The 16,092-nt window shown below is 41.0% G+C and overlaps 1 protein-coding gene across 4 annotated transcripts in view; it reads right to left on the reverse strand.

Moving 5' to 3' along the window:
* Positions 1-16,092, reverse strand: part of ZMYND11 (zinc finger MYND-type containing 11) — a 153,375-nt gene that overhangs the window by 59,187 nt on the left and 78,096 nt on the right. The window contains exon 1 of one of the 4 annotated variants that reach the window (XM_045004384.1): positions 9,926-9,940. The exons of the other annotated variants lie outside the window; for them this stretch is intronic. The gene's annotated coding sequence lies outside the window, so the exon portion shown is untranslated. Of the gene's footprint in view, positions 1-9,925; positions 9,941-16,092 lie in introns of those variants that run through there. 4 annotated transcript variants of the gene reach the window in all.

Genomic DNA, 16,092 nt, shown 5'->3' on the forward strand with positions numbered 1-16,092 from the left:
AAAGATTAAATAAGATTGGTCCCAAAACCAATCCCTGAGGAACTCCACTAGTAACCTCCTTCCAACCTGACAGTTCACCTTTCAGTATGACCCGTTGTAGTCTCCCCTTTAACCAGCTCCTTATTTACCTTTCAATTTTCATATTGATCCCCATCTTTTCCAATTTAGCTAATAATTCCCCATGTGGAACCGGATCAAATGCCTTACTGAAATCGAAGTAAATTAGATCCACTGTGTTTCCTTTATCTAAAAATCTGTTACTTTCTCAAAGAAGGAGATCAGGTTGGTTTGGCATTATCTACCTCCATTTCCTCATTCCCATTTGTCATCCTACCATTATCCCTAAGCTCCTCATTAGCCTCATTAAAGATTGAGGCAAATTATTTGTTTAGATATTGGGCCATGCCTAGATTATTCTTAACCTCCACTCCAGCTTCAGTGTTTAGCGGTCCCACTTCTTCTTTCTTTGTTTTCTTCTTATTTATAAGGCTATAGAACCGTTTACTATTGGTTTTAATTCCCTTTGCAAGGTCCAACTCTACATGGCTTTTGGCCTTTCTCACTTTATCCCTACATGTTCTGACCTCAATAAGGTAGCTTTCCTTGCTAATCCCTCCCATCTTCCATTCCTTGTAGGCTTTTTGTTTTTTCTTAATCACCTCTCTGAGATGCTTGCTCATCCAGCTTGGTCTATAACTCCTGCCTATGAATTTTTTCTCCTTTCTTGGGATGCAGGCTTCTGATAGGTAAGTAACCCTTTTTTCTTGAATGCTGGTCCCAATGAGGATTCACTGTGGATGACTCCAGTGTGTAGGTGGGATGCGAGGAAGAGCTCTGTACCCCAGTTTGGAGGACTGCTGAACCGAAGGAAGCATCCTCCACTGAGAGAATCAGGTAATAGTGCCTGGTAAATGTGTGGATGGAGCAATTTGTTCTTGACAAATCCATGATGACTGCTGCTTATCTCCTTATTATCTTCAAGGTGTTTGCAAATTGATTGCTTAATTATTTGTTCCATTATCTTTCCAGGGTACTGAAGTTAAGATGATTGATCTTTCCAGTCCTCTGGAATCTCTCCAGTCTTCCATGACTTCTCAAAGATAATTGCTAATGGCTCAGATATCTCCTCAGTCAGCTCCTTGAGTATTCTAAGATGTATTTCATCAGGCCCTGGTGACTTAAAGACATCTAACTTGTCTAAGTAATTTTTAACTTGTTTCTTTCCTATTTTAGCCTCTGATCATACCTCATTTTCACCAACATTCATTAAGTTAGATGTCCAATTGCTACTAACTAGCTAGTTTAATCTCGCTTTGTTCCTTGGCCTTTCTAATTTTGTCCCTACATACTTCTGTTATTTGTTTATATTCATCCTTTGTAATTTGACCAAATTTCCACTTTTTGTAGGACTCTCTGTTTAGTTTCACATCACTGAAGATCTTCTGGTTAAGCCAGGGTGGTGTCTTGCCATACTTCCTGCACAGTGGGATAGTTTGCTCTTGTACCCTTAATAGTGTCTCTCTGAAAAACTGCCAACTCTCTTGAACTGCTTTTTCCCTTAGATTTGTTCCCATGGGATCTTACCAACCAAGTCCCTGAGTTTGCTAAAGTCTGCCTTCTTGAAATCTTTATTATGCTGGAAGTGAGATTCTCTTGTCCAAGGAATCTCTGTTAGGAACACAGAATATCTTCAGCCAATCCTGAAGGCGGTGCAGGGAAGCCTGGTGAAGGGGGGTCACATACTTACGTGATGCCATGTGGCCTAAAAGAACCAAGCAGGACTGGACTGTTGTTTGAGGGCTGAGTTAAAGCTAGATATTGTGATCTGTGATCACAAAGAATCCCCTAACTGGATCAGATAGTCTACCTCCTGTTTGAGAATCCTCTCATGAGAGGAGACCCTGAAAAGGGACAGGAAAGGAATAGACAGGAATCTACTGTGTAGACACTTGAGATGATATCCAGGACCCAAGTATTCAAAGTTAGGTATCATCACATTGGAAGGAAACAGGCAAGCGAACCACCAAAAGGGCCGAGGGTGACATAAATGGCTGGTAGTCTGCAATATCAAAAAGTAGTCTGTCTGACAAAAAGGTTTTCTGCCAAAGAGATCTAATCTGTTGGCATCCTTAACCAAAAGGAGTAGGTTTTGGCTGCTGTAGTCTGGTCCACTCCATGATTTCTTATACCACCAGAAAGTTCAGGTTTGAAAAGAGAATAAATAGTCTGACCCATTAGAGAGGAATAAAGTATTTCTTTTTTGGCCGCCTTCGGGGTCAGGGTGGCCTGTGTGTGCCAAATGTCTTTAGTAGGCTCCAAAATGGCCTAATTAATAGTGAGTGCTACTTTGGAGGGAGCTGTCGACTGGAGAATGACCAGGAGCTTGTGTGGGGGATCCTGAACGTCCTCCAGCAGGTTCTGGAGGGTGTCTGTGATCCTCCTTGGCAGCTCTTGGAACTGCTTTTGAAGAAGAGGTCTTAAGCTGATTCGGCAGTACCAGCTGCTTTAGCTGCTCTGACTCCTCTTATTCCTCTCCCTGCTCCAGGGGCAGTTCTTCTACTGGTATTCTTTGATAAGTGCAATACCCACGGTGTTCAAAGTGTAGGACTACAGTAAGGATCCCATGCACTCCAGTAAGGCAGGTGGGTGGGATCATAGTGATAAAGAGCAGATCCCATGGGGGGTACCATTGATCCTTTGTCATTACGTAAGATTCCCATGAATGTAGGGATCCCCAAATAGCTCTGTAGGCCCCATCTGGGTTGACATGCAAAGTATGGACCATCGGTGGAACCAGAGGTACTGGCTCCTGCTCTTCTTCAGAATAAGAGTCATCAAACTCGAAGGGTGAAGCCATCAGTACTGGCTACCTTTTGATGGCTTGGACAGAGGTGTAATCAGGTGAATAGATCCCTGACAGTGTCAGGGTATCCACACGTTCGCTAGTGCTTGGGATCAGTGAGTGATACATGAACAGTGCAGTGATGTCTCTCACTAGCACCAGGTCTGACAGGATTGGTGACTCCAGATCTGTGTAAATTGCCATATCTTTGAGAAGGGCATACCGAGCTCTGACAAGACTCTTTGGTACTGGATCCGTTGGTGCAGGCACAGGCATGGCTGTCTTGGCGCAGTGTGGAACTGCTGGTGAAAAAGGCCATTAGTCCTTAGAGTCCTTACCTGCTTTTGAGGACAGTTTCAGAGCACTAGACACTCCCAGTATAGGCAGTGCTGTCCCATGATCACATGAGCTCCAGACACGCCAATTCTGGGAAGTGGAGTCTCATTTAGCCCTGCAGGGGGTCAGGAAGGAAGCAGCCCTCTTTTTAGCAGATTTATGGGACATTTTGTCTGTCTTCTTGTGAGGGTGCTTCTTCTTACCTTCACTGTGCCTCTTTTTAGAAGGGGAACTACTCGGAGGATCCAGTCAACAAGGTGGGGAGCAGGAAGGACTCGGGTGAGCTCTGGAGTTCTGGAGAGCTCCATTAGTCTGAACTCCCAGGTCTGCCTAGTACAGGGGGAAAGGAGTAGCAGATGTCACATGTTGATGGGATGTGTGACTCCCCCAGGCAGAAAAGGCATCTCATGCACAGGTCGCTTACCAGGAAGACTTGAAGGCACCTGAGGCAAGGCTTGGAGCCTGGAACTTTGGGGATAAGTGCCCCCAAATGTTGGAGGGACCCCACACCCAATGCCTATTAACTAAACTATGACAATTAACACTAATTATAAACACTACAAAGAATTAAAACTAATTAACTATTTACAATTTTTTACAGGAAAAATGGATCTAGGAATCTAGAAGACACGGACAAAGGAGGGTTCAACCCACAGACTGCAAGTGGCAGAAAAGATACTGGAGAAAAAGACAGTTCACGCTGTCCCTTATGCCCTCAGTTTGCAGCACAAGAAGGCACGGGGTACAGGTGTGGACCAACAGACACTGTTATTGAAGCATTTTCAGATACAGGCATTCAAAGCAGATGCACACCCACAGTGAATAACCATAGGGACCAGAATTTGAAGAAGAAAGGGCCAACAGTCACAATACACGCTACTTACTCCATTGTACTGTACAAGACACAAATGTGAAGAAAGGCCCTTTTCCAAAGAGCTTATAATCCATGGCCAAAACGCCGCAACTGGATCTAAATAGACAGATTCTTGTCTCTGTGAGGAGCCCCCTTGAAGACAGTGGGCACAGCATCTGCCTGTGCGGCCGCAATCACAGGAGCATGGCCTCCAAGACACATACACAGAAAACATGATGTACAGCAGTACTCAGAAGCGGAAGTTAACATGGACACTGAAATAAATATTAATCTCATTTTTCCTGCTCATCGTGTAAGAACTGAGGTTTTTGGAGTGATCTCAATAATCAGAGGGAGGATAATTATATTCTAGCAAGAGGTGCAATATTATAGATATTCTAGCAAGAGGTGCAACAGAAAGACCAAAACTAGACAATCATAAGGATAAGAAATAACTGCCTTATGTGAGATACCATTGTGTGACAACTGGTAGTAAATTATGACTTTCTGGTGGTGAACACTGCATTTTGGTCTGTCTGTACAACACAATTTGTTCTTTAGGGAAACTTTAGGGAAACTTTAGGGAAACTCGCTCTGTGCCCTCATGTGTAGGAAGGGAAGTAACAGTCTTCCGGTGATAGTTCTCCACCCACTCAGGGTCTGGCAATGCAGTTAGCAAAGGAGGAGGGGGGCTCCTTACACTTCTCTGCTTCAGCATGCAGTTAGGCTCACATAACTGAGCCCTGAAAAAATAAGGCAGGTCCTATTAAAGTCAGTTGAAAGAGTGTCATTGTATTCAATGGGAGTCGGACTGGGTCTCTAGATACTACAGTGATATGTACCTAAAAATGTTTTAGATTCTAGGGACAGATCTTCATTTACACATCAAATGAAAGCAATGGGAAGTGAAAGGGAAAATGGAAATTCTCCCAGAAATCCATGGAAAAATGATTTTCATACTAAAAGGAACAGTGTAATACAATTGTTATTCAGTTTCTTATTCATATTCTTATATTGTGCCCATCACTGTGTTATCAGGGGTCCTAGAATTGGAATGAGGAAAAGTAGTTTGCTTTAAATCCACCACATTACAGGCATTTTCACAGAAGGCCCACAAGGATAAATTGAGCGGTTTTGCTAACGGAATTAAAAATGTAAAAGATGGACTGAAATGCTTTTTAAATAAATAAGTTTACATAACACTATTTAAGTGCTTCAATCATTAAGGCCCAAACTTGGGAATCAGTGGACAAGCCAGATAGCGAAGCTATTCCCTAGTGATCTCTGCAGAAGACCAGATGAGGAACAATCTCTCTCCTCCATGATGCTTGCGGTTGTGCTTCAAGACACCCCATTCAAGAGATACCTACCTCCTGTGCAGATCCCCTACACATATCCCACTCCCTCAGAGAGCAGTACCACATCAGGGATCTGACTTTCATAAAATACATGGGTAGACTTAAAAGTTATAAATAAATACTTTCCAAAATAACATATTTGAAAATCATCTCCTCTTTTCCTTATCTACCAGGACCTGAATGCTGGACTGAGACTTGATGACATTGCACAAATACAAAAAAGTACAGAGCTGAATTCTTTATACTGCTCTAGGAGTGTGATGGCATGCACTTGTAGGAAACATGCAGAAAAAGAGTGCTGGCAATAAAAACTTCTTTCAGTTTGTTCTGAAGTATTTATTTATATGTTTAGGTTCATGCATGTATTCTGTTTGGATTAAATTCACCAAGGTTCAAATGGCCAAAGCACAACACCCATCCTCACCGCTTAAGCCTCACACTGTTCCCTGACAAAGAGAAACACAGGAAAAACAAGCTGCACAGGATGGTCATCATACTCCATATGTCAGATAGGTGCTCCACATGTCACCTATGCATTGATGAAGCTGTTGTAGGTGGACTGAGGAAAAGGCTACAGTTCTGCACTTTGGTGATCCAAAACCCCACACAAGGGGCACAAAGGGGCTGCATTAGTGATGACATTTTTTTGAATCTTTCATACAGATTTCTGCAATAACCATTCTGAAAATATATGCACAGAAATGATCCTGTGTACATGGAATGTTTTCTAGACTTCATGAGGCCTGAAGTTCTTAGCTCCTTAGCTAAGTCCCAAAATACAGCACGTGAATTAATAGTGAATCTGACTTTTTATTTTTTTTAAATACACTTTTACATACACCCTTGGGCAGTAAAACACTATAATGTAGCAATTCAATGAGACTCATATCTGTCTGACATTGCTGCGGCAGCTGCTGACAGAGTTAAGAGGTAATCCTGTCTGTTCATGCTTTAGATACCTCAGGCACCATACAACCTCTTCTAATACTCATTATCTAGGTCAGTTCTGTCAAAAGTAATAATTTTAATGCAGATAAGGGTTCCTAGTTCCAGCTATTAAATCTACATGCCCACTCAAACAACTTCATTAACTTACAGTTGAGGTTGCTAGACTGCATACCCTGTCAATGCAAACCACGAAAAGCAAGGAATTAAACAGTCAAGCCACTTAACTCCCATCTACACTCAAATAATCAGTTCCCCTTTTCAAACACAACTAGCTCCCTTCACCACCCACAGCTGAAGGAATAACTTACCTTAAATTAAAACATAAGGCTGCAATCTTACAAACATTTGCCCAACTTTATGGGTATATAGTCTCACTGCTTGAGTAATTTATGCACGTCATTCCTATATAAAGTTATTCACTCAGTGCGGCTCCACGCGTGTGTAAAGTTACTTGTGAGTTTGCAGAATAGGAAATTCACCTCAATGCTTGTGAATTTATTACTGGGACATTAATGAGTCAAAATTTAACATACTGTTAGATGCTTTGCAAAGGCAGTATTTATTTAGGTGGTGATTCAGAAAGCATCCCAAATCAGAACAGCGCATGCTTAAAAAGAAGGATATAATTAAGTGCTTTCATGAATCAGGATCTTACATACCTCTATATCTAACATACCGTAAGTTTTCATTACAGAAGATGCAAAATAATAAGATTAAAAAACACCTTTCTTATGCAAACACCATGATGTTATTATCTTTAACTATCTATTATCTTCAAACTTCATGTTTGAAAGGCACTTTTTTCAGAGGTAAGAAATGATACATTATTAGGATATTTCATATTCAAATACTACAAATGACTATCAATTCAATAAATCAGTATTGCTTTTCAGGTAGAAAGCAAGTCCGTATTATAAACTGGACTGTCTTGCTTTCATTAAAGTCTAAAATTGCAGAACCTGTTAACTGCTTTTTGCAAAAATGAACTTTTTATACTTTAACAAACACAAGCATGGACATTACAGATTACCTTCTTAGAAAAATATCATGGGAACTGTTGTCAAACTCTGCACAATATTTACAAACATTACCCTTAAGAGTATTTAAATAGGACCTGGTAATTTGTTTTTAGCGTCTTGAGCAATGAACAAAAAACTTATACTTTGCATAGTAACAAGTACTGTAGAAAGAATTTAAGATGAGTTTGCATTCATTAGCAAGTATCTACTAGGGAGAAGCACTGCTGTTTTAAAAAACTGTTTGTTTGTACTGCTAGTGATAATAATCTTATCCACCAATCATAGTCATACTCAGTTCATGCTCAGCGATTACATCACATGCCATACCAATGAAAAGCAACCAGCTCTCGGATGAAATGTGGCGATCATTCTGCAACACCAATATTGCACAACAGAGTTCTTAGGAGAGGAATTATCCAATGGAAACTGCAGGGGCAATCTAACTGGCAGAATCTATCAAATGGAATTTGGCAAGACACCTAATTCTTGCAAAAAGAATGGTGAGATCTTTAATTGTGTGTTTTACCACTGATTTTTAATCCAAAGCAAACCACAACAGATTATTGCTCTTTATCTCTAGCGCCTTTGCCCTGCTTCCTAGGTGCAAAAGAATTGGACAACTTCCCTACCAAAGTAATTGCAGATTCCTCCAGAATGGAGGAGCCCCCACTAGCACAGCTAGTTACAACATCCATTCTCCCCCTTCCCTCTCCGACGGTGTATTTTGGGACTTGGTGAGGGCATAGCTGGAGTGCTCCATCAATCCTTGCCTGTGTAATGACCCTCCACCCTAGGTCCTGCATCCATCTTAGTTCAACTAGACCTGAGGATCTCACATGTAATTAATTTAATGTCCCATAATACCTGGCTGGGCATTGGTTTCAATACAGACTTAACAAGGCGGCGCTCTTCTCTGTAAGTCACCAATATCACTACATATAGAATCTAGGTTTTCCTGTGATTTTTTTTCATTAAGCGGCTAAGTTAATGTGATTCAACAAGATCACTGTCCAATGTCATTTGGCTGCAAATATGGACTGTATAAAGACAACATGAATGGAAATAGAATCTTAATCTATAGATGTTAAATGCCGGGATAATATTTTAACCAGGGCTATTCACAATTCAAGACTTTTAACTCTTCTAGCACCCACATTAACTGCAGCCAGCTTCTTCACATCACCTTCCAGCAGGGGATCACAACCTCTTTCCTCCTACTGGCGCTCAAATTAATTTCTCCCACGCCTGCTTCCATTTCCCTTAGGATCAAAGGTAGATTCATTTTTCTCAGAGGTGTCTGAAAGTGACTGTTAATAGGGACAGTTGACACAGTTGCGCCTAGGAGGGAGGGATAGCTCAGTGGTTTGAGCATTGGCCTGCTAAACCCAAGGTTGTGAGTTAAATCCTTGAGGGGGCCACTTAGGGATCTGGGGCAAAATCAGTACTTGGTCCTGCTAGTGAAGGTAGGGAGCTGGACTCAATGAGACTCAATGACCTTTCAAGGTCCCTTCCAGTTCTAGGAGATTGGTATATCTCCAATTATTACCTTTTTACCTTAACCAATCCTAGGCATCTTACATTTTATGTTGCTTAGGGTAAAACATAAAGATGAAATCACAAACAAAATTAACGTTAAGCAGAACATAAACACAGCTAGACTAAAGCACTATGAAAAGTGTAGCTGTCTAGACTCTAAACCAAATTGCAGGGAATACTGATTAAACAAGATGAAACACTTCCACCATAGAAAGATCTTTGTGATGGCCAGCTGATGCCAGCCTGTCAGTGTTCTTCAGAGGTCCAGCAAGATGTGAGAGTTCATCTTAATTACTCTCTTCTCTCATAGTCCTATGTATCTCTGTGAGCCCAGGTGTTAAGAATCTTCATTAGCATGTTGAATATTACCTCCCTCTTTAATCCAGACATTATTACACCACCATAATTGTGCAAAGATACAATGCAAAATTGATTAGACTCAATATCACTTTTTTCAGCTACGGTTTTTAAATTTTCCTTCTACTAATTTGCACTGGTTTATAGCTCTGCATTTCAAAGGTCTTTCAAATTTTCAAGCTGAGTGAGTCATTTAACAAAAATAATATAAAAACTATCAACATAAAAACCAATTAATCAGTCCAAGAAGGACTAACACTCTGGTGCCTATAAACAGACTTATTTGCAATGCATTTCTATGCTTTTACATATAAAATGAAGAAATATTATAAATTACTACTTTGAAATTTTACCTTGGTATCAGATTTTTGTACAAATGACAAGTTTCTTATATATTTTATATATTCTTATATAGAGAATATTCTTATATATTTGTTTGCTTTATGAGTGTACTGATCTTTAAACTAATTAACTGAACGCTCACAAAAGCATAAAAGACATTTTTGTTCTTCCTAGGATGGTCTAACACTGAATATTTACAAGACTTAGGGCTTCTAGTTTCAAGAAGTGTATGTACAAAGTTTAGTCTACTATAAAAAACAGTGCTAGGAGAACAGGAAAAACATTGTCTGAGCCAAGGCACCAACTACAATATTATCAATTTCATGCAGCTTACCTTAGGAAAAATAAAGTAATGTAGGAAAGGGGATTGATTTAACAAGATCAGAGAAAAACAGCACCTTATTCTTGTCTCTGTAACAGAAAGAGTTCATGGCTGTTAAAGAGAGATTCAAACACAGGGTTTTCCTTAGGCTTGGTCTACACTACCAACTTACGTTGGTATAATTACGTCGCTCAGGGGTATGGAAAATCCACACCTCTGCAACGTAGTTATACCGTCTTAACCTCCAGCGTAGACAGTGCTAAGTCGACAGGAGAAGCATTCCCATTGACATAACTCCCGCCTCTCAAGGAGGTGGAGTACCTACATCAACAAGCGTATCTATCCCGCTGGCACAGGTAGCATCTTCACTAAGCGCTACAGTGGCGCAGCTGCAGTGCTGTTAAGTGTAGACTAGCCCTTAGTGTCATCTCTCTATTAAGTGTTTCTGTGATTGTTCTCTGGAAATAAGATTGTTCTCTGTGGATAAGCCAACCTAACCCTGTATTCATTTGCTCCGGAAGTGAATGGTCAATAGGTATAATAGGCATTTTGCTGTTGCTATTGGGGCAATAATGTTCTGGTTCTCTCTGTGTAATGCTCACATCACTCGCCTTTGGTGAACTGTACAGAACACAGAAGTGCTTTTTACACTATGTGTTATGGAAAATACTTCATGATACTATTTCCCCTTCCCTTTTCACCTGCCAGAATTTCAGGTTTCCTTAACGTGCTTCATCACCTTACCTATTCTGACAGGTTGGAATTCACCATGGTTTGAAATCAAATGCTAGATCTTAGAAGAGCTTCCTTTAAATAACTGATATATGCCTTTCTGCTGCTATGGTTAAAAATATACCAAGAAGAAGAGTAAACAAAGATAAGAAAAATGATCTAATAACAGCCAGAAGTGCACTATGCAATAATTGTACTATATTCCTCTGGCTAGCAAGATACCTTATCTCAAACAGCCGTTTTCAGATAAACCAACTCATAACCAATAGAACAACAGAAGACATTTTGAGAAGAACTATCTGACAAAGGAAAAGAATTTGAAATAGCAACAAAATGATAATTTCAGTCAAAAAATTTCAGACACTGGAACAATTTGTCTTATATAAAGTTAATATTGTTTATGTAAAAGTAATGAGTTGTGATATGAAGAATGTCAGGGAGATTTACATTTTCATCAAAGCCAGAGATGCCATCAGCAGTGACAGTCAGATTTTCTAACTGGTTTCTGATCCTGAAGCAAGCACATAGTAAGCAAACCAGATGTTCTGGTTTAAGTGAGACCATCTTAAGTTTTGAAGCACAATCTTGTCATTCCATTATATATGCTCATTCATCCCATTTTGAGACCATTCCCTACCAGTTCAGTCTGCTTGTCCCTCAGCTTGCTTAATCAGCATTCCTAGAAATTGTCTTCTGGGGAAACTCAGCCCAGGAACTGGACAGCTTAACAAAAGGAGACCTGTAGCTGTTAATTGCCCTTAGTATGTGGAGGAACTTCCCAGAACAATATTCAGAGAAGAACACCCCCCCACACACACTTTCAGAGCTAATTATCGAATGGGAGGGGCACACACACACGCAGCTGACTCAGCCTCATTTTGGTAATCAGAAAATCTCAAGTCAATAGAGTAGAATTTCATATCTGGAATTCTTCTCTGTGATATCATCCCATCAGGTACAGTCTGCCTAACTAACAAAAACAGAGCACCCATAGGAGGACACAGGTTTGACACCCTTTATAGGCTTAATGCCTCCCCTCTTCTCAGGCTACAGCTACACTACAACCAGGATTGACACTCTGAGATTGATCCACTGGCGGTCGATTTAGTGGGTCTAGTGAACACCTGCCAAATCAACAGCAGATCGCTCTCCAGTCGACCCCTGTACTCCACCCCGACGAGAAGAGTAAGGTAAGTCGACAGGAGAGTTTCTCCCATTGATTCCCCATGGTGTAGACCGCATGGTAACTTGAACTAAGGTACACTGATTCCAGCTACATTATTCATGTAGCTGGAGTTGCGTAGTGTAGGTTGACTTACTGTGGTAGTGTAGACATAACCTCAGAGATTCAACTGAGCTGTAACTTAAATAAAAATAGAATTTAACAAAAATGGCTCCACAGAACCAAAACAGAGCTGATAAGGGCAAGGGTGGGTATTTGCATCAGTAGAAGTGAACCACATAAAGGAATTGCCACACAAGAAATTATCCTTTCCGTGACTTAGTTGTGTGATCAGTATAGACTGATATCATCCTTCAGTCAACAGTCAGAAAGGAGTTACCCCACAAGAAATACAGACTGTATTTCTTTGCAAGATGCAGACTGATATAATCTAAGCCACATATCCCCAACCAAAAGGCAGAGAAACACAGAGAGGGAAATCAACACGCTAGGTGCTACACAGAGCCATCGAGGTAGTAGGATTGAGAGAACCCAATTCTGCCTCTCGTCATTAAAAACTCAACAAAAAAAGACAGATTCAACTAAAAATGGTGGAACTGGAAAGGAACTTTACTGAAACCATAGCTTCCATCGCTCAATGTCTGGGGCAGCATTCTCGGAGACAAGAAGCACTACAAGAAGCAACAAGTGGTCAACTTGCATGTGTCAATAAATTATTGCCTTTTTTTTTTTTTTGACTCAATAGTCCACAACAGCCCTGGCCAAATTAACTTTATGTCAAAATGAGGGGAGGCCTCCTACCTTGTTGTCCTCTGCAACCATTGGGCCACTGAACCCTTTTCAGGATCTTCAACTAGAATGACGGAGTTTTGCGATTTTCCATATTCAGTGGAATGGTGGAGGTAAATATTAATAGCCCTCTACCTACCAAAGAAAAGCACAGATTCTCTATCTGCACTCTAGCACTCTGGGCAATGGAGCAGCTTCACAGATAAAGGAAAGGTACAGAGAAAGGCAACAAAAATAATTAACGGTGGGGAACAACTTCCATATTAGGAAAAATTAAAAAGACTGGGACTATTCAACTTGGAAAAGAGACGACTAAGGAGGGATATGATAGAGGTCTATAAAATGAATGGTGTGGAGAAAATGAACAGAGAAGTGTTACTTATCCCTTCACATAACATAAGAACCAGGGGTCACCCCATGAAATTAATAGGCAGAAGTTTTAAAACAAACATAAGAATGGCCATACTGGGTCAGACCAATGGTCCATCTAGCTCAGTATCCTGTCTTCCAACAGTGGCCAATGCCAGATGCTTCAGAGGAAATGAACAGAATAAGTAATCATCAAGTGATCCACCTGTCACGCATTCCCAGCTTCTGGCAAACAGAAGCTAGGGACACTTCAGAGCATGGTTTTGCATTCCTGCTCATCCTGGATAATAGCCATTGATGGACCTATCCTCCATGAACTTATTTTGTTATTTTTGGACCCTGTTATAGTCTTGGCCTTCACAATATCCTATGGCAAAGAGGATATCCTATGGTAGGCTGACTGTGCATTGTATGAAGAAATACTTCCCTTTGTTTGTTTTAAACCTGCTGTCTATTAATTATGTGTTATGAGGAGTAAATAACACTTCTTTATTTACTTTCTTCCCCACCAGTCAGGGTTTTATAGACCTCTATCATATCCCCCCTTACTCGTCTCTTTTGCAATCTGAAAAGTCCCACTCTTATTACTCTCTCCTCATATGGAAGCTGTTCCATATCCCTAATCATTTTGTTGCCCTTTTCTGTACCATTTCTAATTCCTATATATATATATATTTTTTTTTGAGATAGGGCGACCAGATCTTCACGCAGTATTCAAGATGTGGGCGTACCATGGATTTATATAGAGGCAATATGATATTTTCTGTCTTATTATCTAACCCTTTCCTAATGATTCCCAACATTCTGTTAGCTTTTTTGACTGCCACTGCACATTGAGCGGGAAGTGCATAAGTACTTCACACAACACACAGTTAACCGGTGGAACTCATTACGAGGGGAAGCTGTGAAGGCAAAAACTACAACTGGATTAAAAAAATTAAATAAGCTTGTGGAGGATAAGTCCATCAATGGGTTTAAACCAAGATGGTCAGGGATGCAACCTCATGCTCTGTGTGTCCCTAAGCCTCTGACTGCCAGATGCTAGGACTCGATGACAGGGACTGGATCACTTGACAATTTCCCTATTCTGTTCATTCCCTCTGAAGCATCTGGTGTTGGACACTGTCAGAAGACAGGATACTGGGCTAGCTGGACCATTGGCCTGACCCAGTATGGCTGTTCTTATGGGAAGGAGATTAGGGTAAGGTCCACAGTTATTGGGCTTGAAGCAGGAATTAATGCAGGGCAGTCCTATGGCCTATGTTATTCATGAAGTCAGACTAGATGATCAGTTATGGCCTTAAAAAATACATGAGTCTATTTTATTAGAGAAATACAGGGAAAGATCAGTGAGAGAGCAGCCAGCTCCACTATTTCACAGGCCAGGGAGATTCCTTCCTAAGGACCACCACCTTTCAGGATGTTAAGGGAAGGCGACAAAGTTGAAAAGCTCAAAGGAAGTAAATTGTGTGAGCCCAACACTAATTTTGGCTCCACTGTGGGAAAGCAGAACTGGCCGGAGAGAAACAGAAAGCAGCTTCAAAGAACCAAGACACCAAGGGAGAAGCACAGAGCACATGATGTGAGTACCTGACCCCTGGCAGGCCAGGCCTGTATCACACCATCCCTTGGAAAAACTCAGAATAAAGGGAAAAACATTCCTAGCCTGCTCACCCCATCTGAGCTTGATGTAGAGAAGACTGCCCACAGCCTCTTTATTTCTGGGCAACAGCAAGACGTAGACAACCTGGTGTAAAAGACCAAGCTCCTAGAACATCACTTGCTCAGAAGCCACAATGATAGACTGAGTTGATCTGGGAGAGGTGATGGTCTCTTGTGACACGAGGAAGGAGAAAAAGATTACAAGGACTGATGATTCTAAAGTCACTAGTGACAAATCCACAAAACTACACCCTTCATGGCCAGTTGAGCAGGTGTGCTCTGTCTTGCAAAGGAACTTCAGATTGGTAGAGAGGGTGATGTAGGGGAACACACATACTAGGATGAAACTCCATTAACTGAAGATGTTGCCCTGTGCTACTGTCACTGGGTCTTGAACTATGCAACATAAGTTTGTGGTTTGAGTTTTCCTGAGACCAAAATACATCTCTGATTGCCAGGACCAAATCTCTAGAAGAGGCAAGCCTTTTCCCTTAGAATCTATTCGCTGGGATGCATGGCTTTTTGGCTGCTGGATTCAGCTATTTCAGTATTTGTGGGGTGCTGAGGGAAAAAGAATCGTTGTAGGGCCTCCTGTACCTATTTTACTCTTTGAGCATTATAACCAGTTGACTTAGGCAACTACTGCTGCTATGTTTTTAATATAAAGGAAAATATGATAATGAACACAAAACTGATGTAAGATTACCAGAGCCATTTTCACTGTTTGAAACTAGGACATTGATGCCTTTCACCATTCCACCTGTTTTGTTGTCCAGTGTTCCTGCTCAGAAAATCAGTGATCAGTTACCTTCCTCCAAGACGTGATGTCCTACTCCTCCAGATATAAGTAGAAGCCCTAGGACTCGCTATGCCTTGCACAATGAAGTAAGTTGTCCTGCCTTTGACTTAGTATCTGAAACTGGTTGTGCCTAGGCTTGTGTGACATTTGAGTCAGCTCATCTGAACATTATAGCCCTATGATGCTAAGTCCTTGTCTGGTTAAAAATAGTCTTTGGTTATCCCTGGAATATAACTCCATTGACTCAAAATCCTCCCAGCTGGAGAAAAACAAACTGGCACTAGTCCTGACTCTCTGAACCTTTTCTCGGGTAGGAATGACATTTTGGAAGGTGACGACTTGCCTAATCAGGTAGTTCTTCTGGAGAGATGCTCTGGGGGGAGTCTTGAGGCCCTGGTTCAAGCACTAAAGTCATATCTATGTTTGAACATCCCAGTATTTTGAAACATGGACCCAGGGCCAGCTCCAGGTTTTTTGCTGCCCCAAGCAAAAAAAAAAAAAAAACCTTCAAGAGCACAACTGTCAAAGCAAAATAAAATAAATAAATAAATTAAAATAAAATTTTAAAAAAAGCCTCCCGGAATGCTGCCCCTGGAATTGTGCTGCCCCAAGCACATGCTTCGTTTGCTGTTGCCTAGAGCCGGT

This window comes from Mauremys mutica, chromosome 2, assembly GCF_020497125.1.
Source record: "Mauremys mutica isolate MM-2020 ecotype Southern chromosome 2, ASM2049712v1, whole genome shotgun sequence".
Classification (NCBI taxonomy): Eukaryota; Metazoa; Chordata; order Testudines; family Geoemydidae; genus Mauremys; species Mauremys mutica.